The 24,714-nt window shown below is 47.6% G+C and overlaps 1 protein-coding gene and 1 non-coding gene across 2 annotated transcripts in view; both read right to left on the bottom strand.

Moving 5' to 3' along the window:
* Positions 1 to 24,714, bottom strand: part of LOC122621349 (piezo-type mechanosensitive ion channel component) — an 831,372-nt gene that overhangs the window by 304,842 nt on the left and 501,816 nt on the right. The gene's annotated exons all lie outside the window — the stretch shown is intronic.
* Positions 20,479 to 20,551, bottom strand: Trnak-cuu. The gene has a single exon. It is a non-coding gene; the product is annotated as a tRNA-Lys (tRNA).

Raw genomic sequence — 24,714 nt, forward strand, 5'->3', positions numbered from 1 at the left:
CAAAAAAATAAATATCGCATGTGGTTGAACCCTAAGAGAAGACGACACAGTACGACATGAGCCAATCGAATTTCGAGCGAATGAAAAAGCAAAAATCATAGAGAATCAACTAATTAGAGAGAATTCGCAGGATGTCATTTAAAAATATTTATTGAGCTTCCATACTGAGCTGTATTTTGTTTTTTTTTTTGACCCGGGCCAGGTGCTGAAGAAGAACGGTAATGATGCGGACTTTAGACGAGCGCAAATACGTACGTATAACGGAACGCTCTATGAATTAAGGGAAATAACGCGATCGCCGCAGCCTATATAGGGATGGCGCAAGTGCATCTGGGAACAAGTCAATGAGATTACTTACAAGTCGGTCAGTGAGAACGCGCACACCCGTCAGTGACACCACTCAAACCAGTCAGTGGAGCACGCGATACCCAAAATGGAAAATTAGCGCCATTAAGTGAGGAGTTCAACGAAAGATCCGAGACGCTGAACGGCGAGCGAGTCTGCAAGGCTGAGGCTGCAACGTCGAGATCCACAAAGTGTGCTCAGAAATGGATTTTGGAGTCCTTTGTTGGTGTTCTGCGACATCAGCGGTCATAACAATGACACAAATCATAAATTTGGCGGAGCGAACACGCACACTCTTTGAGCTTGCAGCTGCATTTTGTTGCGAGCCAAACTTAGAAAAACAGTTCGTTACATCTGACGCCCAACCGTGGTTGTTCTGGCAAAGAAAACAGGAAAGAAGATCGGGAAGCCTTGATTGTACAGCTTGAAAAAGCATGACTTTGCCGCCTTAGGGATCTAAGATTGACGGCTAGTTGAGGAGAAAAAAGACGCTGTACGCATTTTTCAAAAATATTTTGACATACAACCCGCTACCAGCAAGGGACCCCAAGAGGTGTCAAGATTACACGAAGGACCCGAGGAGACACATTAGACAAAATGAATGGGCAATCTGAAGACGGAAGAAAGGTAACTGTCCGACAGAATACTCATAGACAGAATCAGGGATTGGACTAGCTTTATTAGCGAAGAGTTGGCGGACAGGCGTCGGAAAGGGTCGTTCCCATAAGGAAGGAAGTTCGGATGGCAGATTGGCGATATAAAGAAGTCACCTCGCAGATCGAGATTAATATAGAACTCGGCCAAAAGGACGGTAAGGATGCAACTGTTAGTACTGGGACGGAACCTCCCAACAAAAGTAAGAGCGAGGATAGAGTGCTTAGGGTTCAGCGTTGCAATACCGAGAAGAACAATGAATCGAAGTCACGAGTGAGACTGTAAGTGGCTGTCGCGGAAAGGGCAATGGACTTCTCGGTGGCGGACATCGAAGGGGTTCTGAAGACAGAATTGTCCGACTTAGAAAGGGCGCAAGAAACATCCACAGAAGCGGTACACAGGATCACAAGAAGGATGATCAACCACTCAAATCTGCGTTGATTTCCGACAAATGCGAAGTCCATAACCGACGCGCACCCGACGGAATTGATAAACTACATTCTGGAACATTCTAAGAAGGGCGAATTTCAAAATTATCCTGCACCTAAAAGACGGATACTTCCAGATTCCGCTGGAAGCCGAATGACGGAAGTCACAGTGCCGTAAAAGGGCCTATTTTAATAGACAGTGACGCCATTCGAAGTGCATTTAGCATGTGATGTCACACACGAGCCACCAATGGGCATTGGACCGAGATGATGCCACACGCCTTCGAAAATCAGAACGACATAATAGTGATAGGACGGACGCTGCGAGAGTACTTGCGGAACCTGAAAGAGGTGTTCCGAAGACTACGAGCGGCAAACCGGAAAGTAAATGTAAATAAATGTAAATTATTTTGGATGGAACTGCAGTACTTACAGCATCGCATTACAGACCAAGGCAAAAGAACGGATCCAGAGAAGGTGACGACGATAGCGCAGCTGAAACTCTAGAAAATTTAAACGAGCTAAGTCGGTGGCGTCGTGTTTTTGTGCATACAAAAGTAATGGGTATAATCGTAGCTGAAAAGTCAACTTTGTTAATAAAATATTCATTATTTAAGATTTAAATATAAATAGTGAATATGAAACTAACAATAAGATGTCTTATACACCTAATACACTTAATTACATTATTACAAAAATATGCTGAACATATAAATAGATGAAGTTGGCACGAGAATATGTATCGAATCCCCACAAACGAGGGCGAAAAAGTTGATTATTTATTTATTACTTCATGGTTGTCGCCGAGAAGCTCGTTGGGCCCAATGAACTGCTACATGACTGTAAATTAAGGGTTGATAGTATGGATATGTGTGTATGTGTCTAGGTGTATGTATGTATGTAGAAAATATAAGATATTATTTAAGTAGTATTAATTAAGTAAGGGTATTTGTCACCATTGAGGGGGTAGAGTTAGAATAATATTTATATATTTAATTGTAATCAATCATAAATTATAAGCTAATCTTCACTTTCAATATTTCTCTTCCATTATTGTTCGACTATTTATCTTCAACTTTTGTTCAATGATTCTTCTTCAATTACTTTTAATCTTCATTATCAATTAGTTCCTTTAATTTCCTTCATTCATTATTTTGTTTCAATTTCAGTTTGTTTTCAATTCGTACTCCAAATATTCTTGTCTGCTTAAACTAATTTTAAAATGTACATATATATATATTTTTTTTTACATTTCTGAGGCATGTCTAGAATTAAGTTAAAACTAATATTTAGCAAAAATATTCTGAACTAAGGTTTATTGATTTCTTATACGGCCGTAGGCAACAGCAACATCCCTGGATTGTTTCGATTTCAATATTTTCTCTTTCTTTCTCTTGGCTCCTTGGTCGGAGAGCATAAGGCACCCTATATCAGCGATATATTCGTACTCACGGCGATTTTTCTCTACTTCTCTGTCTTCTACTGTACTTTATCTGATTTCTCCACGTGTTCTGGCTTCCTTTTCCTTCTTACTTTCGTCTCTAATTCGCAGATCAGGCCTTCGCGCCAGTTACGATCGCATAGAAAATAAATCTTGGCAGCTTGCGGTCCCTGTCGGCAGCATCTATGCATAAATATGTATATGCATATGTGTGTAGCGAATGCACTAATACCAGCGCACCCGCGCCAATATTTACATGTGTACACCGCGTTGCTTGGGTGCACATAGGCGTGTGCCGGTGTAAGTGCCGGCCAACAGTACCTCAATTCTGTAAAGAAGATACGGATCCCAAGTAGGGAAAAGTAGCTGCAGTTGTAATATTAAAACCATTCAGAAGGCTCAGACGAAGATACTTAGAACGAAAATATCCAAAGAGACCTGAACTTCAGATCCTTCAGATAAAAGATAACTGAACAGAAACATAGCAAATATAGTTTACATCCTAACAACCTTGGCGGAAGTCTATCGCGGGCTTGCGACCGATCCCGTCTTGGCCGCAACGACCTTCCAGCCCACCGATGATAATTAGAATTGTAATAGTTGAGTTGTATATAATTAAGCGCACCCGCGCCAATATTTACATGTGTACACCGCGTTGCTTGGGTGCACATAGGCGTGTGCCGGTGTAAGTGCCGGCCAACAGTACCTCAATTCTGTAAAGAACTCGTGGCCAGTTTCTGCACAAATTAACGGTGTTCCGTGTTCTTATTTACCTGCCTTTGTAAATACACTATACACTTCATATTTAGGAATCGAAGAGCGGGGAATTACACACTACAGTTTACTACACTTTCTTGACCGATTACTGTTTCATTTAAAGACCGCACGTGTTTTTATACCTGATACTCGTAGAGTAAAAAGGTATACTAGATTCGTTTAAAAGTATGTAACAGGCAGAAGGAAGCGTTTCCGACCATATAAAGTATATATATTCTTGATCAGGATCAGTATCCGAGTCGATCTGGCCATGTCCGTCTGTCCGTCCGTCTGTCCGTCCGTATGAACATCGAGATCTCAGGAACTACAAAAGGTAGAAAGTTGAGATTAAGAATACTGACTCCTGAGACATAGACGCAGCGCAAGTTTGTCGATTCATGTGGCCACGCCCACTCTAACGCCCACAAACCGCCCAAAACTGCCACGCCCACACTTTTGAAAAATGTTTTGATATTGTTCATTTTTGTATTAGTCTTGTAAATTTCTAACGATTTCCCAAAACACTTTTTGCCACGCCCACTATAACGCCCACAAACCGCCCAAAACTGCCACGCCCACACTTTTGGAAAATGTTTTGATATTTTTTCATTTTTGTATTAGTCTTGTAAATTTCTATCGATTTCCCAAAACACTTTTTGCCACGCCCACTATAACGCCCACAAACCGCCCAAAACTGCCACGCCCACACTTTTGAAAAATGTTTTGATATTTTTTCATTTTTGTATTAGTCTTGTAAATTTCTATCGATTTCCCAAAACACTTTTTGCCACGCCCACTATAACGCCCACAAACCGCCCAAAACTGCCACGCCCACACTTTTGGAAAATGTTTTGATATTTTTTCATTTTTGTATTAGTCTTGTAAATTTCTATCGATTTCTCAAAACACTTCTTGCCACGCCCACTATAACGCCCACAAACCGCCCAAAACTGCCACGCCCGCACTTTTGGAAAATGTTTTGATATTTTTTCATTTTTGTATTAGTCTTGTAAATTTCTATCGATTTCCCAAAACACTTTTTGCCACGCCCACTATAACGCCCACAAACCGCCCAAAACTGCCACGCCCACACTTTTGGAAAATGTTTTGATATTTTTTCATTTTTCTATTAGACTAGTAAATTTCAATCGATTTGCAAAAAAAACTTTTTGCCACGCCCACTAACGCCTACAAGCCGTCAAAAACTGTCAGTTTTAAAGACTCTCCTTCGCACTTCCACTAGCTTAGTAACGGGTATCAGATAGTCGTGATAGTAGTGTTTTATTTCACTTTAGTGCCCTGTTCTTTTCAGAGTAGAAAAATCAGAATGATCGCGTGTTTGCTGTACTCTCTGCAAAGGCGACGAGTCAAGCGAGCTTTAACGGGACCTTTCCAGGCTATGAGAGCGACGACTAAAGTGCAAAAGGGACAACTAGTACTAATGGCTTCTGTCTAACAGATTTTTTTACGAGCTTTCAATTAACCCACGTATACCGAAAAGTGGTCTTGGCTGAGTCTTTACACATAATAATAATTTTTGTTTGATTTCTGGTACACTGGCCACTACAACCACAGATTATGTTCCTAAGTTTTCGACAGGAATCGTAATCTGAAAAAGGAAAGTGTACTACCTTGTCTGTATATCTTTTGCGTGATATACGCCCATTTTCTTTCCATTTTCACCAGATAACTCATAATATACTGGACTAATTTTTCTAGCTATGGTTGCGGTTACGAACACTTTAGCTAGTTTATGGCTGAATTGTTTGCTAGCGTTGCTTTGGGAAAAGTTTCGAACATAAACCTGATCTCCGACTTGAAATTGGATTTTTCGACTTCTCAAGTTATATATGTTAGCGTTGGCTTCGTGAGATTTGGCAGTGTCTAGCTGTGCTGCATACCTAGCCATTTGTAACGCATTGGGATACCTTATTCTCGCATCATCTGAAATCAAATTAAGTTTCCTGAGCAGTTCGTAATCCTTGCCATTCAGGATCTTGTTTTGACCGAACGTTAGAAAGTACGGTGAATATCCCGTCGTGGTGTGTAAACTAGATCGAAGAGCACCATTAATATCATGCAAATTCTGATCCCAGGTTGTATAATCTGTACCCACGTAAGCACGAATCGCCGCTAAAATCGAAATAATCTCTCGCTTGCGTTAATTTGCGAAGAGTAAACAGCAGTGCATATATGCTTGATTCTTCAATCAATCGGGTTAGAAACGATTCAAAGAATCCGGACCGAAATTGAGATCCATTGTTAGTTAAAATTGACTCTGGTACTCCGAGTGTAAACAAAATTGAATTCTTGGCGGATGTAAATTTTTTCAAGGGACATAGGAAATGGAACTTAGTGAATTGATCCACTATGATCAACAATCCTATATTTCCTGATTTCGAACGAGGGTATGGACCTAACAAATCCATATACAGTCGTTGGAATGGTCTTTCTCTTTGCCTAGGTTTTCCCATCGGGGGACGAATAACTACGTTTGGACTCTTAGTTTGCTTACAGGTCGAACAGGTTTTTACATACTCTCGAATTTGTATAAGCATTTTTGGCCAAAACAGATACCTTTTAAGCTTTTCAACCATTTTTTCTGTGCTACAATGCGATGCGCTTGGAGGATCATGAGCTTGTTGAAGAACACTTTGGGTTAACTTGGAAGGTACCCAAAGTTTCCATAACCTATCGTCAGACTCCGTTTCGTTAGTAACAAATTCCGCTCTTTTATAGACATATCCGTTCGTCACTTGAAGATCAGGGAGTTTTTCTTGATTTGCACGAATCCGATCAATCAGGTCTAAATACTCAAACGAGCGAAATTCTTCCGATTCCAAATCGATAATCGGACCTAATTCTTCGAATTCCTCTACTGACTCGTTCTGCCTTGAAAGCGTGTCGGCAATGACATTTTGAGAACCCTTGCGATGTTCTATGCGAAAGTCAAACCCTTGCAATTGGATAGTCCATCGGGCAAGCCTTCTTGACTAATCTTTTTGACGCATGAGCTGAAGTGCTTCGTGATCCGTCTTGTCGCTGGAGAGGAAGCTTACAAAGCACCCTGGCTTGAGGGTTAAATATGCGGCGTTCATGAAGGAATATCGTGATCTGGGACATATGTCGCCTGTGCCTGCCTCTGAGGTCAGCTCGTGCCGATATTTTTTACCACATAACTGCGTAATGAAGGAGGATAGCACTACCACCAAGCTTCGCGTTGTCTTTGACGGATCAGCTGCCACTTCCACTGGTCACTCGCTTAACGATGTGTTAATGGCTGGCCCGGTCATCCAGCCCAAGCTATTTCACATCCTAATTCGATTTCGCTCACACCCAGTTGCCGTTACAGGAGACATATGTAAAATATACCGATGTGTAAGAGTCTCGCAAGAAGATAGCTATTTGCAGTGCATTGTATGGAGGGACTCCCCAATAGATGACCTTCAAGTATACAAACTCGACACCGTTACGTACGGCACCAAACCAGCCTCCTTCTTGTCCGTAAGGGCTATGCAGCAGTTGTCAATCGATGAACAGGCATCTTTTCCCATTGGATCAGAAATCCTTCGGCGCGATTTTTACGTGGATGATCTTATCTCCGGCTCCGGCACGGTAAAGGATGCTATCAGCATAATGCGGCAGACGGCTGGCATTCTTGCGAAGGGCAAGCTCAAGCTAAGGAAATGGTGCTCTAACATTCCGCTTGTGCTGGAGGGTGTGCCCCCCGAGGACAAGGAGTCGTTCATGAAGTTTGAAGATGGTAGCGATTTCACCGAAACTTTAGGTCTCCTTGGGATCCCGCCTCCGACCAGCTATTGTTTTCGTTCTCTGCCTTTTAGTCGCCTTTGAGACCCTGCAGGCGCTCTCTTTTGTCTGCGATTGCTAAATTTTACGATCCTCTCGGCCTGGTCGGTCCTGTAATCACAAGGTGTAAAATCTTTTTGCAGCAGCTCTGCAAGGAAAAGCTGTCCGGGGATGAAAGCCTCCCGGAAACTCATAACACGAAATGGCTTGATATATGTCGCAGTTTTGAAATAATAAGTCATGTTAGTTTCCCTCGGTTCGTGTTTAGCGCAGAGTCTGGTCTTGAGGTGCATGGTTTTTGTGATGCAAGCATTGATGCCTATGGAGCCTGCGTTTATGTGGTTTCTAAAGGGAATCAAAGTTTTAGCCATTTGCTTTGTTCGAAGTCGCGCATAGCTCCGTTGAAGACCATAACAGTACCAAAGCTGGAGCTTTGTGGTGCGGATCTTCTGACTAAAATCATGAGGGAAATAGTTGGCTTGAAAGTATTTAAAGGAAGATACCATTGTTGGTGCGACTCGACGGTGGCACTTTCCTGGATCCGAGATGAGCCCGCCAGGTTCAACATATTTGTGGCAAATAGGGTTGCTGCCATTCAGGAGCTGACAGATGTCACGGCTTGGCGTTATGTTCCAACAGCGTTAAATCCGGCTGACATCTTATCCAGAGGATCCCTGAGCCTGAAAGAGATTGGCCAACAGCTGTTTGTCCTGACAAACCGGTGCTTGAGCTTCGTCGAAGTGTGTTCATCGTAAAGTCGCCGTACGTGGCTGTAGTTGCTAGCTCCAAATTTGCAAATTCGTACCCCTCACTGCAACGAGTGTTTGCATACATTTACAAATTTTGTAATGGAATTCGTCATCCTGGGCTCACCGTCGCACACATTCAAGAGGGTACTCAGATGATGCTGCGGTTGGTGCAGCGCGCGCAGTTATGGGAGGACATGCAGTCCCTAAAAACGCTGGGAAGAGTTTCCTCGTCTAGTCCCATATCCTCGCTGTCGCCGTTCCTGGATCAGTTTGGACTTCTTAGAGTAGGCGGTCGCCTCCGGAATTCGTCATTGGACTTTGATGGCCGCCACCCGAAAATCCTTCCAAGGTCCCATCCGGTGACTCTGGCAATTATTTCGCATTACCATGAAAGCAATCTTCATGACTTAGTGAATTGATCCACTATGATCAACAATCCTATATTTCTTGATTTCGAACGAGGGTATGGACCTAACAAATCCATATACAGTCGTTGGAATGGTCTTTCTCTTTGCCTAGGTTTTCCCATCGGGGGACGAATAACTACGTTTAGACTCTTAGTTTGCTTACAGGTCGAACAGGTTTTTACATACTCTCGAATTTGTATAAGCATTTTTGGCCAAAACAGATACCTTTTAAGCTTTTCAACCATTTTTTCTGTGCTACAATGCGATGCGCTTGGAGGATCATGAGCTTGTTGAAGAACACTTTGGGTTAACTTGGAAGGTACCCAAAGTTTCCAAAACCTATCGTCAGACTCCGTTTCGTTAGTAACAAATTCCGCTCTTTTATAGACATATCCGTTCGTCACTTGAAGATCAGGGAGTTTTTCTTGATTTGCACGAATCCGATCAATCAGGTCTAAATACTCAAACGAGCGAAATTCTTCCGATTCCAAATCGATAATCGGACCTAATTCTTCGAATTCCTCTACTGACTCGTTCTGCCTTGAAAGCGTGTCGGCAATGACATTTTGAGAACCCTTGCGATGTTCTATGCGAAAGTCAAACCCTTGCAATTGGATAGTCCATCGGGCAAGCCTTCTTGACTAATCTTTTTGACGCATGAGCCACTGAAGTGCTGCGTGATCCGTAATTACCAAGAAGTCTTGACCCTCGATGTACGCACGAAATTTCTTTATTCCCTTAATAAAGCGAAACATTCCAGTTCGGTTGCGGAATAATTTCGTTGTGCTTTGGATAACTTGCATGACATCATCGTCAGAAACTAAAAATCCAAGGTATTTTATTTCTCTCATGCAGAACTTAGATTTCCCTACATTAATGGTTATATTGGCCTTCCGTAAATAGAGTGCTATTTCTTGCAAAAGAACCAATTGCGAGTCAAAATCATCAGAAAGGTCATCAAGATATACAAAATTTTGGTTGCGAAGATGGGCTGGTATGATCCATTAGACGGCATAATGTTTGTGGTGCGTTAGTAAGACCAAATGGCATGACTTTGTATTGGTAAAGAGGACGTTTAGGAACAGTAAATGCTGTATACTGACGCGACTTCTCATCTAACGTTATTTGCCAAAAAGCATGTTTCATGTCGAGACCGGTTATAAATCGTCCAGGAGGTAAGCGGCTCAGGATTCCATCAATTTGAGGTAATGGGTACGCGTCCTTCCTTGTATGTTTATTGACTTCGCGGGAGTCCAAACATAACCGAACCTTGCTTCCTTTTTGCACAATGACGCAATTGCTGCTCCAAGGACTGCTGGAAGGTTCGATTATATCAAGAGCTAACATATTGTCTATCTCGGCGAACATAACATTCTCCCGGTCAGTGCCAGTGCCTTTGTTTAACAGCCTTAGCGTTGCCGACGTCAATCGAGTGAGAAATGAGGTTTGTTCGCCTCAAGCCTTCTTTTTCATAAGAGGGAAAAATGTCTATCACGGCTGTTGGGTCATGCAGCCGCCAAAACTGTGCAGTAGACTAATCTCATACTCTTAATATTGTAAGCCGAAGTAGTCAGTGGTAGCAGTTGCGATGCCCATAGTGCAAACCGCTGTTCTCGCACGCATTTATCTGTACGGCGCTCTTTCCTTGTTCTCTTTGTTATCTACCTACGTTAAGCTTGGGCGCTGCATTCGGCTGTCTGTCCCGCCAATTGTCACTTCTTCGTTTTTCGGCAAAGACTCAACTTGTGCATTCGATATAGCTCTTGGTCGGTCCTAGCTGCCGTAAACAATTCGCTAAATAAACAGTATCGGAAAATAAACAAACTTTCTTCGGCTATTTATTATTCGCAACAGCTATTGCAAAAGCTCAATAGCTAAACATTGGTGACCCCGACGTGATCGTGTTAATTTGCATGCATTAATTAATGCACATATCCCGTTTATAAATAAATATAAATACATTAAATCGCAATCGGTTGTACAAGTGAGTGGTGATTTCGGTGATAGTGGCTGTGTTTAAGCGAGCTAGCATTACATATATACATACATACATTGCTACATATATCGTTACGTGCATTGACTCCGCTTGCATTTTCGGCATTTGTTTTGTGCTCATCTTCCCGCTGAACCGAATTAAAAGCGATTTGTTGCTATGCCCGCTGAAAGTGACAAAAACAGGGTGACCTTTTTAAAGCGCAAAGCCAATGCGCTGTTCAGCAGGTTGCAGAGGCTACAAACGTCGCTGTCTAATGAGACGCTGAGCGGATACGACGAACCCACTCTTACGGTGAGACTGGAGCAAATTGATGAGTTGCAAAGTGCCTTTAAAGTTCTGCATACAGAACTGGAGGAATTAGATTTCAACGAAATTGGCAGTGCAATGAGCGAGAGTTTTGATGCATTCATCGTAGAATTCAAGGCTAGTGTGCACGCGGAAATAGCCAAACGCAATTTTCGTGCCGCACTCGACGTTTGCGGAAGGTATTGTGCCCCACACGTGTAGTGGTTATCAGACGCAGCCGCGGCCGATGCCGTTGCCGCCTGTGCAGCTGCCAACGTTTGGCGGAGGCTACGCAAACTGGGCGGATTTTTACTCCGTGTTCACGAGCATAATCGACAGCCATCCGGACCTCTCCAACATTGAGAAATTGCAACATCTGCGGTCATGTTTGAGGGACTCGGCGCTGGAAACTATCCGATCATTGAAGATCTCAAACGGCAATTACGAAGCGGCTTTAGAGTTGCTTCAAAAAAGGTTTGATAATCGGCGTCTCGTTTTTCAGGCGCACATCACCGAGATTCTAAATTTAAAGGTAGTACGGAATGGTTCAGTGGCATCGCTTCGGGAATTGTCGGACAAGTGCGACACATTCGTGCGTTGAAGGGTTTAGGCACCACTGAGCAAATCGCTGGCTGCATCATAGTGCAAGTGCTGCTGCAAAAGCTGGATGCGGCGAGCCAAGCTAAGTGGGAGGAGCGCTTGGAGGATCCGGTCTTTGTCAACCTTATTCCGTCGTGGGAATCGATGGCTGCATTCCTGGAGCAGCGATGTAGGACTTTGGAGGCCGTGGATTGCGCCATGGCAACCTATGCGCCAGGCGTTCAGGTGGGCAGAAATCGTTCGACGCTAGTTGCTACCACCCAAAATTCTGTTGGTTGCATGCTTTGCCATAGTGCAGAGCATGCTATATATTATTGCCCGCAATTTAGAGACTTAGCGCCAGTAGATCGTCTGCGCGAGGCAAAGAGACTAATACTTAGCCTAAATTGCCTAAAGGCAGGTCATCAGCTACGCCAGTGCAGCTCGAGCCGCTGCCGCACCTGTGGAAAAAGGCATCATACGCTGCTCCATCTAGATGGTCCGCCTTCCTCGCAGCCACATGTTCCGGTGTCTTCAAGCTCCCACACTGAGCCTTCTGCTTCTACTCTAATTGCCCAGGATCTCGGTAGTGACCTTGTGCTGCTAGCCACTGCAACCGTTCTAGTGCAGAATCGGTCGGGACTGTTCGTTCCCTGTAGGGCCTTGTTAGATTCTGGCTCTCAACTGCATTTGGTCACCTCTCGGTTTGCAAATCAACTGCAACTTAAGAGGTCGAGGTCGTCCGGCTCCGTCACTGGAATCGGGGATTCCAATTTCGCGACTGATGAATTCTCGGTAGGAATTGCGATGCGGTCTGTCACTTCGGATTTCTCAACGAGCATAACAGCAGTGATCGCTCCCAATATCACGGATCGCCAGCCAAGTTTTAATGTGGACATTGGGGAATTTCATAAAGCTCAGCGTGTTGACCTGTTAATAGGAGCTAGCCTGTTTTATGAGCTGCTGTGCGTAGGTCAGATAAAGTTGTTGCCAGGACTGCCATTGCTTCAAAAAACTCGTCTGGGCTGGGTTGTGTCTGGAGGCTGCGCGCGCCCTTGTGGTAGCGCCTAAATTGCTTCACGCGTTCCTTCTTCAGCCAGCAAGGAAAACAGCATTGATGTTGAACTTGATGCACTTCTGCAGCGCTTTTGGGAGGTAGAAAATTTTCCCGGCCCAATAGTTCAAGCCACTAAGGAGGAGCTAGATTGCGAGGCCCACTTTGTTAAAAATTACACCCGATTGCCAGCTGGCGATTACTCGGTACGGTGGCCGCCAAAACCCCATTTGGATTCTTTAGGAGATTCCTATCCTCAGGCTTTGCGGAGATTCTTGTCGCTGGAGAGGAAGCTTACAAAGCACCCTGGCTTGAGGGTTAAATATGCGGCGTTCATGAAGGAATATCGTGATCTGGGACATATGTCGCCTGTGCCTGCCTCTGAGGTCAGCTCGTGCCGATATTTTTTACCACATAACTGCGTAATGAAGGAGGATAGCACTACCACCAAGCTTCGCGTTGTCTTTGACGGATCAGCTGCCACTTCCACTGGTTACTCGCTTAACGATGTGTTAATGGCTGGCCCGGTCATCCAGCCCAAGCTATTTCACATCCTAATTCGATTTCGCTCACACCCAGTTGCCGTTACAGGAGACATATGTAAAATATACCGATGTGTAAGAGTCTCGCAAGAAGATAGCTATTTGCAGTGCATTGTATGGAGGGACTCCCCAATAGATGACCTTCAAGTATACAAACTCGACACCGTTACGTACGGCACCAAACCAGCCTCCTTCTTGTCCGTAAGGGCTATGCAGCAGTTGTCAATCGATGAACAGGCATCTTTTCCCATTGGATCAGAAATCCTTCGGCGCGATTTTTACGTGGATGATCTTATCTCCGGCTCCGGCACGGTAAAGGATGCTATCAGCATAATGCGGCAGACGGCTGGCATTCTTGCGAAGGGCAATCTCAAGCTAAGGAAATGGTGCTCTAACATTCCGCTTGTGCTGGAGGGTGTGCCCCCCGAGGACAAGGAGTCGTTCATGAAGTTTGAAGATGGTAGCGATTTCACCGAAACTTTAGGTCTCCTTGGGATCCCGCCTCCGACCAGCTATTGTTTTCGTTCTCTGCCTTTCAGTCGCCTTTGAGACTGTTTGTCTGCGATTGCTAAATTTTACGATCCTCTCGGCCTGGTCGGTCCTGTAATCACAAGGTGTAAAATCTTTTTGCAGCAGCTCTGCAAGGAAAAGCTGTCCGGGGATGAAAGCCTCCCGGAAACTCATAACACGAAATGGCTTGATATATGTCGCAGTTTTGAAATAATAAGTCATGTTAGTTTCCCTCGGTTCGTGTTTAGCGCAGAGTCTGGTCTTGAGGTGCATGGTTTTTGTGATGCAAGCATTGATGCCTATGGAGCCTGCGTTTATGTGGTTTCTAAAGGGAATCAAAGTTTTAGCCATTTGCTTTGTTCGAAGTCGCGCATAGCTCCGTTGAAGACCATAACAGTACCAAAGCTGGAGCTTTGTGGTGCGGATCTTCTGACTAAAATCATGAGGGAAATAGTTGGCTTGAAAGTATTTAAAGGACGATACCATTGTTGGTGCGACTCGACGGTGGCACTTTCCTGGATCCGAGATGAGCCCGCCAGGTTCAACATATTTGTGGCAAATAGGGTTGCTGCCATTCAGGAGCTGACAGATGTCACGGCTTGGCGTTATGTTCCAACAGCGTTAAATCCGGCTGACATCTTATCCAGAGGATCCCTGAGCCTGAAAGAGATTGGCCAACAGCTGTTTGTCCTGACAAACCGGTGCTTGAGCTTCGTCGAAGTGTGTTCATCGTAAAGTCGCCGTACGTGGCTGTAGTTGCTAGCTCCAAATTTGCAAATTCGTACCCCTCACTGCAACGAGTGTTTGCATACATTTACAAATTTTGTAATGGAATTCGTCAACCTGGGCTCACCGTCGCACACATTCAAGAGGGTACTCAGATGATGCTGCGGTTGGTGCAGCGCGCGCAGTTATGGGAGGACATGCAGTCCCTAAAAACGCTGGGAAGAGTTTCCTCGTCTAGTCCCATATCCTCGCTGTCGCCGTTCCTGGATCAGTTTGGACTTCTTAGAGTAGGCGGTCGCCTCCGGAATTCGTCATTGGACTTTGATGGCCGCCACCCGAAAATCCTTCCAAGGTCCCATCCGGTGACTCTGGCAATTATTTCGCATTACCATGAAAGCAATCTTCATGCCGGACCTCGAGCTCTTCTGGGTGCAATTCGATCCCAATATTGGCCTATTGGGGGGAGGAAGACGGTTACCAAGGCCGTGAACAGATGCGTTAGATGTTTTCGGATGATGCCGCGGCTGATAGAGCACATAATGGCGGACCTTCCCAAGGAGCGCTTGGAAGGATCTCACGCTTTTGAGGTTGCTGGTATAGACTTCTGTGGACCCTTCTTTCACAAGTCGGATACTCGCAACAAGCCCGCGGTTAAATGCTACGTCTGCGTATTTATATGCTTTGCAACCAAGGCAGTGCACCTGGAGCTGATCAAGGATCTCTCGACAGTTGCGTTTCTGTGCGGACTCAAGAGGTTCATATGCACCCGGCGGAAGCCGAAGCAAATTTGGTTGGACAACGCCACCAACTTTGTCGGCGCCAAGAATGAACTTCTGGAACTTCGAAGGTTATTTCTCAGCAGCGAGCATCAAGGCTCCGTTCAGAATTTTTGCCTTTCGGAGACGATTGACTGGCGGTTCATCCCTCCACGGTCGCCCCATTTCGATGGACTTTGGGAAGCGGCGGTGAAAACGGCCAAACATTAAAAATGATGTTCTTGACGCGCTGTGGGTACGGCGGTTCTGACCTTCGACGAGCTGAGGACGCTGGTGTGCCACATCTCGGCAGTTATTAACTCCAGACCTTTAGTTCCCATCAGAGAACCCTGCCGATCTGGACGTCCTCACTCCGGCGCATTTTCTCAATGGTGGTCCGCCTTCGTCGTTTGACGAGCCAGATATAACGGGCCTAAACTATAATCGGCTTGACTCGTGGCAGCGCATCTCCTTTCTTCAGCAAATCTTTTGGTCGCGATGGAAGGAAGAGTACTTGACGTTGCTCCAGCAGCGCTCCAAGTGGCGCACCCCAAAGCCTGGCGTAGCCGTGGACAACGTCGTTCTTGTTAAGGACGAGAATCTACCCCCAATGAGATGGCCTTTGGCAAGAGTCATGCAGTTGATTCCTGGCAGAGATGGCGTCGCTCGAGTTGCAGAATTGAGGACCGCGTCTGGAGTAATAAGGCGGGCAGTGAACAAGCTGTGTCTGCTTCCCCTTGAGGACTCTGTTGAAAACCAAGCTTCCAACGGGGGGAGGATGTTGGGTCATGTAGCCGGCAAAACTGTGCAGTAGAGTACTCATATACTCTTAACAGTGGCGATGCCCATAGTGCAAAGCGCTGTTCTCGCACGAATTTATCTGTACGGCGCTCATTCCTTCTTCTCTTTGTTAGTGAGTGGAGAGTCTTTCTCCGAAACAGCACTAGGTTCCGCTGGAGCGGGACATGTACTGCCTCCAGAATGATCTGGTTTCGACCATGTAGATCAAGGAGAGCTAGCTATGAATAGTCGTAGGTTCATTTTGTAAGGCATTAAGGTTAGGCCTAGAGAGGGAGCCAAGCTTCCAACGGGGGGAGGATGTTGGGTCATGCAGCCGCCAAAACTGTGCAGTAGACTAATCTCATACTCTTAATATTGTAAGCCGAAATAGTCAGTGGTAGCTGTTGCGATGCCCATAGTGCAAACCGCTGTTCTCGCACGCATTTATCTGTACGGCGCTCTTTCCTTGCTCTCTTTGTTATCTACCTACGTTAAGCTTGGGCGCTGCATTTCGGCTGTCTGTCCCGCCAATTGTCACTTCTTCGTTTATCGGCAAGGACTCAACTTGTGTATTCGATATAGCTATTTGTCGGCCCTAGCTGCCGTAAGCAATTCGCAAAATAAACAGTATCGGAAAATAAACAAACTTTCTTCGGCTATTTATTATTCGCAACAGCTATTGAAAAAGCTCAATGGCTAAACAACGGCTTTTAGCTTACGTTGATCACTAATGGAAATGCTGTGTATCTTTGGTGAGTCCATATCTTCATCTGCAGGACCACAATCTAGCTCACTGATGCTTTCCTCAAGCTTATCCGCAAGTTTTCTAAAGAAGTCTATTCAAAGATAAACTTCTTGACTTAAGTCGGGTATAATGAAAAAGTCTGTTTTCGGTAGTATTCCGATATTTTAAGGTGCACGCTAAGTTGCCTTTTACAGGACAAAGGTTGCCACTAGCTGTCTTAACTTTTCCGGAACACTTACGAACCTGTGGATGGCTCAAGAGCGATCGAGCTGCATCATGACCTACGCAACTAACGGTGGCTCCTGAGTCTAACAAGGCGTTGTACTCCATGTCATTGATGATTATCTCCCTTCCTCTGTAATGAAGAAATGAAAAGCCTTCGAGTACAAACTATATTCTTCCAGAAGTTTCGTAGACGAAGAGTGGATCTTCTAGGTTTACCTGCTCTAATTATGGTGCTTATATTTCCAAATACCTTATTTCTAACTTTTATGTAATTAGACAATCTTTCATGAAAAGGTAAAAACGACGTGTTTACGTTTTTTGATTCGTGTCCGACTTCCTTAAAAGTTTCTTCCAACAGAAATGTCGGCTGGTGTTCGGATGTGCCTACTGTGGACTGGTCGAAACATCCTTCGATCGGTTTTCCGAAGGATTACATTTCGGGCAATTCGGCTTATAGATATTCTTGGTGCCACACCCGTGGCAAAATATGGTCTTGACATCAAAACAATCGTCCCAACGGTGTCCCATTTTTTCACAATTCCAACAAGTCATTTTAAAACGATTGATGGCTGATACTATTGGTTGCGAATCTCCGACATTATCTGGTTCCTGACTAACTTCAGAAATATTACGTCGATATGCGAATGAGGTCTTAGTTGAATTATTTCGAACTTCTTTATAGAATTTTTCGTGCTTCTTAACTTCTGCTCACAATTTCTTAACTGAGACTATATTTAAGTGAAGTAATTCAAGTCCAAGGGAACTTTTCGAATTATCTATCAACAACTTAACTAAGTCCGGTTCGGGTAAAGATCTCACTAGTCAATTTACTAGTTCTTGCATACTAACTTGATACGAATCGAAAGATTCATTCCCTCCTTGTTTACGTTTAGAAATTGTTCTCCATAAGTCAACATCATCGTCTGCATCATCATACTTGTCCCTAAAAGCAAAACAGAAAGTTTCCCAAGTGAACTCCTTGTGCTTTCTTAGAAATTGCCATAACCAATCACTTGCCCTTCCAGATAACCATAAGTGCAAATGATCGCATACTAGTTGAAAATCGTTACCTAAAGTTCGAGCTGTCAATGAGCGAACTCGGTAAATAAATTCTGCGGCCGATGGACTTTCCTTGCTCCCATCGAATTTAAGTTTCCAATCGTAAATAACTTGTCCAACCTTATTAGAAGAAATACTAATTGACGACCTCTGTGTAGAGTTTCTTAATTCATTTTCCTGTAAGTCTGTGATAACCTGATCATTGAAAAATAGAAGTGTAAAATCAATTATGAATGAAATTTCTTTAATCGATCTTTATGAACTATTTGTTTTTTGTTTTTATTTGTAAGTAACGTAATATTATTATTATCTCCTATGCTTTCTATCTTATAGGGCCCTGTGTACTTAAAGTCTAATTTATGGCCTACCTCATTTCTTAATAAAACTTTATCTCCTACTTCTAACTCTATATTATTTACTTTTAGGTCGTAATTTCCCTTATTATACCCGTTACTCGTAGAGTAAAAGGGTATACTAGATTCGTTGAAAAGTATGTAACAGGCAGAAGGAAGCGTTTCCGACCATATAAAGTATATATATTCTTGATCAGGATCAATAGCCGAGTCGATCTGGCCATGTCCGTCTGTCTGTCCGTCTGTCCGTCCGTATGAACGTCGAGATCTCAGGAACTACAAAAGCTAGAAAGTTGAGATTAAGCATACAGACTCCAGGGACATAGACGCAGCTCAAGTTTGTCAATTCATGTTGCCACGCCCACTCTTACGCCCACAAACCGCCTAAAACTGCCACGTCCACACCCTTTGGAAAAAGGGTTTGATATTTTTTCGTTTTTGTGTTAGTCTTGTAAATTTCTATCGATTTGCCAAAAAACTTTTTGCCGCGCCCACTCTAACGCCTACAAGCCGCCAAAAACTGTCAGTGTTAGAGACTATCCTTCGCACTTCCACTAGCTGAGTAACGGGTATCAGATAGTCGGGGAATTTGACTATAGCGTTCTTTCTTGTTTTTGATTTTCAAATATTTACATAGGTCAGTAATTATTGAATTCTTATACTCTGTTCCCATGTCCGTTATGAACGTCTTCATTGGACCGTACTTTAGAATAAAAGATTCAAATATAGCTTTAGCGACTGTTTTTGCACTTTTATTTGCTATTGAAATGGCAACTAAGTACTTGGTTAAATCACATATGAGAGTGACTGCGTACTCGTTACCATTTTCTGACTTATATAGTGGACCAATTGTGTCCACGACAACTCTATCGAAAGCATGTTCTGGTGTGTCTGTTATAGTCATTGGGGTCTTTGTATGCTTTGTTGTTTTTGCTTTTTTGCATTTTTGACATTTTCTTACGTACTCTTTTATGTATTTACTCATATTTTTCCACTAAAAATGTCTTTTGACCTTGGCCAAGGTTTTTATAATGCCTGTATGACCTCCTTGTATTGGATCATCATGTTGTGAGGAGTCTTAAAACTCCCCACAAATCCGGGTGCAGGAGATCGGCATAGCAACAGCGAAGACGGCTGGAATGCGAGAGGAGCCAAGGGCAGTCAGGTCGAACGGTAAATAATGGACCTTGGACCCCGGCAAAGCGGAGAGACCGTGAATTAACGGTACCGCGCTGGACCTTGGACTCGAACCCGCCAAGGGCGTAGAGGTCATACGGTAACGGTGCGGACTTTGGACAGGCACAAAGAGGACGCACCGTGAACTAACGGGACTTGTTTGGACCTTGTACCCGAGCGAGCCGTGTGCAAAACGGGAAATAACGGGATTCCCGCAGCCGATATAAGGGACGGCGCCGGCGCAGCTCGGGACAGTCAAGAAGAAGTACGCGAGGGCCATACAGCCAGACAGTCAAGAAGAAGTACGTGAGGGCCATACAGCCAGACAGTCAAGAAGAAGTACGCGAGGGCCATACAGCCAGACAGTCAAGAAGAAGTACGCGAGGGCCATACAGCCAGACAGTCAAGAAGAAGTACGCGAAGGGCCATACAGCCATACGGAAAGCTAAGAAGTACGCGAAGAGTCGATACCGAGTGACAGTGAAACGACGGGAACACAAGTACGTCAAGCGGGCATCCAGAGTGGATCGCCGCACGTGAAGATCAGCGAAGGACGAGCAAACACAAGGACCTAGCGTGGTCAGAAAGGGACGGTGGAGTCAGTGGTCGCAACGGTGGTTCGGAGGAGAGCGCTAGCTTAACTCGCAAACGATACACCCTGCCCCATAACATCCTAAGCCCCGGTCGAGCCCGCAGGTTATCCTTCGGCGAGGGCAACAAGTGCCTGGCACACGCAGGAAGGGACGGTGGAGTCAGTGGTCGCATGGTGGTTCGGAGTGGAGCGCTAGCTTAGCTCGCGGACGATACACCCTGCCCCATAACATCCTAAGCCCCAGGCGAGCCGGTACTTATCCCCGTCGGCAGCGACGCAGGCATACGACGGAAGGACGACGAGGGAGCATCGACGTGCATCCAGCGGCGAGGATCACCGAATCCTGTTCAACAAGTGACGCTAAATAAAAGTGGTTAAATCTGAGAATCTGTCTTCTTCTTGGTCGGGCAATCACACAAATCATAAATTTGGTGGGACGAACAAACAAAATCTCTGAGCTAGCCGTTGCATTTCGTAGCGAGCAGAAACAAGAAAAACAGTTCGTTACATCTGGCGCCCAACGTGGGGCCCGAACCCACGACCCTGAGATTAAGAGTCTCATGCTCTACCGACTGAGCTAGCCGGGCAAATGCTGACACAGGTGCCGGAAGAACCGTGGGCCACCGTATGTGCGGACTTTGTGGGCCCCTTGCCGAGGTCAAAACACGGCAATTCGATGCTCCTGGTCCTGGTGGACAGGTTCTCCAAGTGGACCGAGATCGTTCCGATGCGTAGGGCGACCACCGAGACGCTACGAAAGGCCGTGCGAGAGCGGATAGTGGCCAGGTACGGAGTGCCAAAGGTCATAATCACGGACAACGGAGTCCAGTTCACGAGCAGGGCATTCAAGAGGTTTTTGGAGGAGCTGGGTGTAAAACACCAGCTCACGGCTCCATACACTCCACAAGAAAACCCGACCGAAAGGGCCAACAGGACCGTGAAGACGATGATCGCGCAGTTCACGGGGGCCGATCAGAGGACATGGGACGAGAACTGGCCAGACCTGCAGTTGGCGGTGAACACGAGCGTGGCAGAAACCACTGGATACTCGCCGGCATTTATAACGCAGGGAAGAGAACCGAGGCTGCCGAATGCGTTGTTCGACGAACAGACGGCCGGAACGGGCAGATGTCCACAGACGCCGGCGGAAAACGCGGGAAAACTGAAGGAGATATTCGAACTGGTGCGGAGGAACATGGAAAAGGCAGCGCAGGATCAGGCGCGCCACTATAATCTCCGGAGGAGGCCGTGGAAACCCAAGGTGGGCGAAACTGTGTGGGCCAAGGTGCACCACCTATCAAAAGCAGCTGAGGGCTTCGCGGCAAAGCTGGCACCGAAGTTCGACGGGCCGTTCAAAATAAAGAAATTCACGTCGCCGGTGATTTGTATTCTGGAACACGCCACAACGAAGAAGACAAAAACGGCTCATATTAGCGATTTGAAGCCGGGAAGCGCGGGCGCCGGCGGGCCAGAGGACAACGAGAGCGACACACCACAATAAAACCCTTTCGCGAAGAAGGGGGGAAGACGATACAGGGTATCGAGAAGTCGGAAGTCGCAGTTAATCACTCACACACACACACACACACAAAAGGCCCGTTGGAGCGCGAGAGCGGGACAGGGAGGGTACACAGCCGGAAAACCGTTAACGGCTAAAGCACACAATTGCGAATTCCGTAGGAGGCAGGTGCACGGAGGAGAATCCCGTTACCGGTACAGGCCCCGCGGAATAAGGGCGGAAAGGAGTAAATCGAAAACCGAGGTTTCGTCGCGGCGGAAAAAGCTAGAGGCTTTCTTTTAAAATCAAGTCGGCACGAGATGAGCAGCAACGCAGAGAACAACCGGGAGGTGAGGGTGACCGGCACCGGGGAACAGCCCGGAGCGATATGGAGGGCGGACTCCGAGTCCTACCTCCAGCTTCTGGCGTCACCCTTGGTGTCGCGATCCCCATCCCCGGTCCAGGAGGACACGGAGGAGGTGCCCGACACGGAGCTGTCGGAGGACGAGGCGATGGAGGCGATCCACGAAGAACCCGTGGATTATGTGTCCCTCTCTTCGGAGAGCGAGGAGGACGACGGGGGTGAGACCGTCACCCCGGTGGTATCCTCGGAGGAGGACGAAGGAGGCCGGAGCGCGAAGGCGAGGATGGCCTACCGCAGCGTGCGGCGGGCGACGCAGGGCCACGGTCGGATTCGGCTTGGAGAGGCGATGCCGTCGAAGGACCCGCGGGAGATGCGCGAGTTCGCGGATGCACGGATCGCCACGCTGCGGTGGTTCGAGCGGATGGTGGTGGAGCGGAAGGCAACCGCCGCCAAGGCCGCGTGGGAAAAACGCCTGTCGGAGTGGCAAGAGGAGGAGGAGGCACTGTGGGGGCCCGCTCACCGTCGTCGTTGCCACCACGGCAGCCGCTGTTGCCACCGACACCACCGCCTCCGTCGCAGCCATCGCCACCGCCACCACCAACGCAGCAGCAGCAGGAGCAGCCGCCGCCGCCGGAGCCGCAGCCCCGGGAGATGCCGCAGCCCCCGCCGCCGCAGCCACAGCCGCCGCTGCCGCCACCGGCGCAGTCACAGCCGCCGACGCAGCAGCAGCAGGAGCAGGAGCAGCCGCAGCCGCCGACACCGGAGCCGCAGCACCCGGAGATGCCGCAGCCACCGACGCCGCAGCCACAGCCGCCGCTGCCGCCACCGGCGCAGTCACAGCCGCCGACGCAGCAGCAGCAGCAGCAGGAGCAGCCGCAGCCGCCGACACCGGAGCCGCAGCACCCGGAGATGCCGCAGCCACCGACGCCGCGGCCGCAACCGCAGCCGCCGTTGCCGCCGACGCCGCCACCGGCGCAGCCGCAGCCACCGCCGCCAGCACCACCGACGCCGCCGCCACCCCAGGATGAGGAGGGGCCCCGGTGCGAGCGGCAGCAGTCCTGGGAAGTGGACCAGGCGCACGTCGCGCAGACGCTGCGCACAATCGGCCTGGGCGGCCGCCGGTGGCACCAGCAAACGGTGACCTGGACATGGCCCGCACCGCCGGAGGACACGCCGGAGGCCCGCGTGTGGGAGGAGGTGGGCGCGGTCGGATGGAGGCCGGTGGAGAAGCGAGCGCGCGACCCGCAAGTTCGCGCACGGGTAGAGGTCGGAGACGCGGGAGAGAACCCGGAGAAGGGTCCGTGGGTGTGGCCCGCACCACCACCACCGAAGCTCGCGCGGCAGGAGTCGTGCCCCGAGGCAAGACAGCCACCGCAGCGACCATGCCTCCGCAGGCAGCAGTCGCTGTGCGGGAAGCCATGGAAGGAACTCGAGCGCGCGGAGTGGCCACCCAGAGTGGTCGAGGAGGCCGAGGCCCAGGCGGGCAGAAGCCACAAGGACCGCTGGGCCAAGCTGTTCGTGCTGGACGGCCAGCGGTTCCGGCTGAAGGTGCGTCGCGGCGGGGACATTCAAGTATATGTGCCTCAATAAACACAAAAAGCGAAAACGACATAAAGAGAGTTGTGGGTCAGGGGAGGGTAAGGGCACATGTTGCTCACAGTAAAAAAAAAGGTGCGAGTCATCTGCAGCAGCCAACAGGCACGCGGGCCAGCGAGCGGACGCGGGGCCAGGCACGCGGGCCAGCAATCGGACACGGGGCCAGGCACGCGGGCCGGCAAATCGACGCGAGGCTGCCGCAGGCGCGGAGACGGAAGAGGAGGCCTCCAGGGCGCTTGAGGGCCAGGGGCAGCCGCCCGGAGCATGTAGGGGCATTCATCCGAGATCCCTGCTGAAGGGCCTCCAGGGTGCCCGTGTCCAGGGCCGGCAACCCTGGAGCATCAAGGGGCTTCATGGCATGTCCGAGGAGCTGGAATGAAGAGAGGATGAGTAAATATGGCGGTTTTTACACTAAATTCCGTAACTTACCTCCATTGAGCTGCAACTCCGAAATCCACGTGTCTGGAGAAAATCGGGATGGGGGCGCTACGATAATAGCGGTCGATCGATAGTGAGATCGATAGGGAACAAAAATACTGGATGTTATATTGATTTTCAACACGCTGCCACACTATTGGCAGCAATCGGCACGACATCGGAATATCGGAACGGGAAGTGGCAACGACGCCAATATCGATAACTCGATCGCGCAATCAGCGATGGGACAACATCGGTAGGAATCGGAGGTGGCAACGCCGGTCGCCAACATCGATAAGTCGATCATGGTGAGTATCGGTGGAGTTGCCAGGGATGTGAAGCGATGAAGAGGCGGGAAGTTTAAATGCGGAGCTGGTGACAAGAAGCGGACGGCAACAGATACAGGAGGCTGGAGAAGGGCGCAAAGATCAAGATGCCGAGTCGAGACGTCGAACGACAGGGTCTACTAGGCTGAGGCTGCCGGGCTGAGATCAAGGAGGCGCAGGCCGACGTGAGGAGGATGGAACGTTGAGGATCAAGATGCCACGTCGAGATGCTCGAATAGGCTGAGACGTAAGGCTGCGATCAGGAAGGCGCAAGGAGGTTCAAGATGCCAAGTCAAGACGCTGAACGACGGGGTCTAATAGGCTGCGACTGCCAGGCTGAGAACAGAGGGCGCAGGGTCGACGAGAGGTGATTGAGGAAGTTGCCCATGCAAGGAGGAACCGAAGCAGAGGACCGCCGGAAGCAGCATTCTTTTGAAATCTTCCAAAGAAAGGGGGAGATGTGAGGAGTCTTAAAACTCCCCACAAATCCGGGTGCAGGAGATCGGCATAGCAACAGCGAAGACGGCTGGAATGCGAGAGGAGCCAAGG

Source organism: Drosophila teissieri, chromosome 3R (assembly GCF_016746235.2).
Source record: "Drosophila teissieri strain GT53w chromosome 3R, Prin_Dtei_1.1, whole genome shotgun sequence".
Taxonomy (NCBI): domain Eukaryota; kingdom Metazoa; phylum Arthropoda; class Insecta; order Diptera; family Drosophilidae; genus Drosophila; species Drosophila teissieri.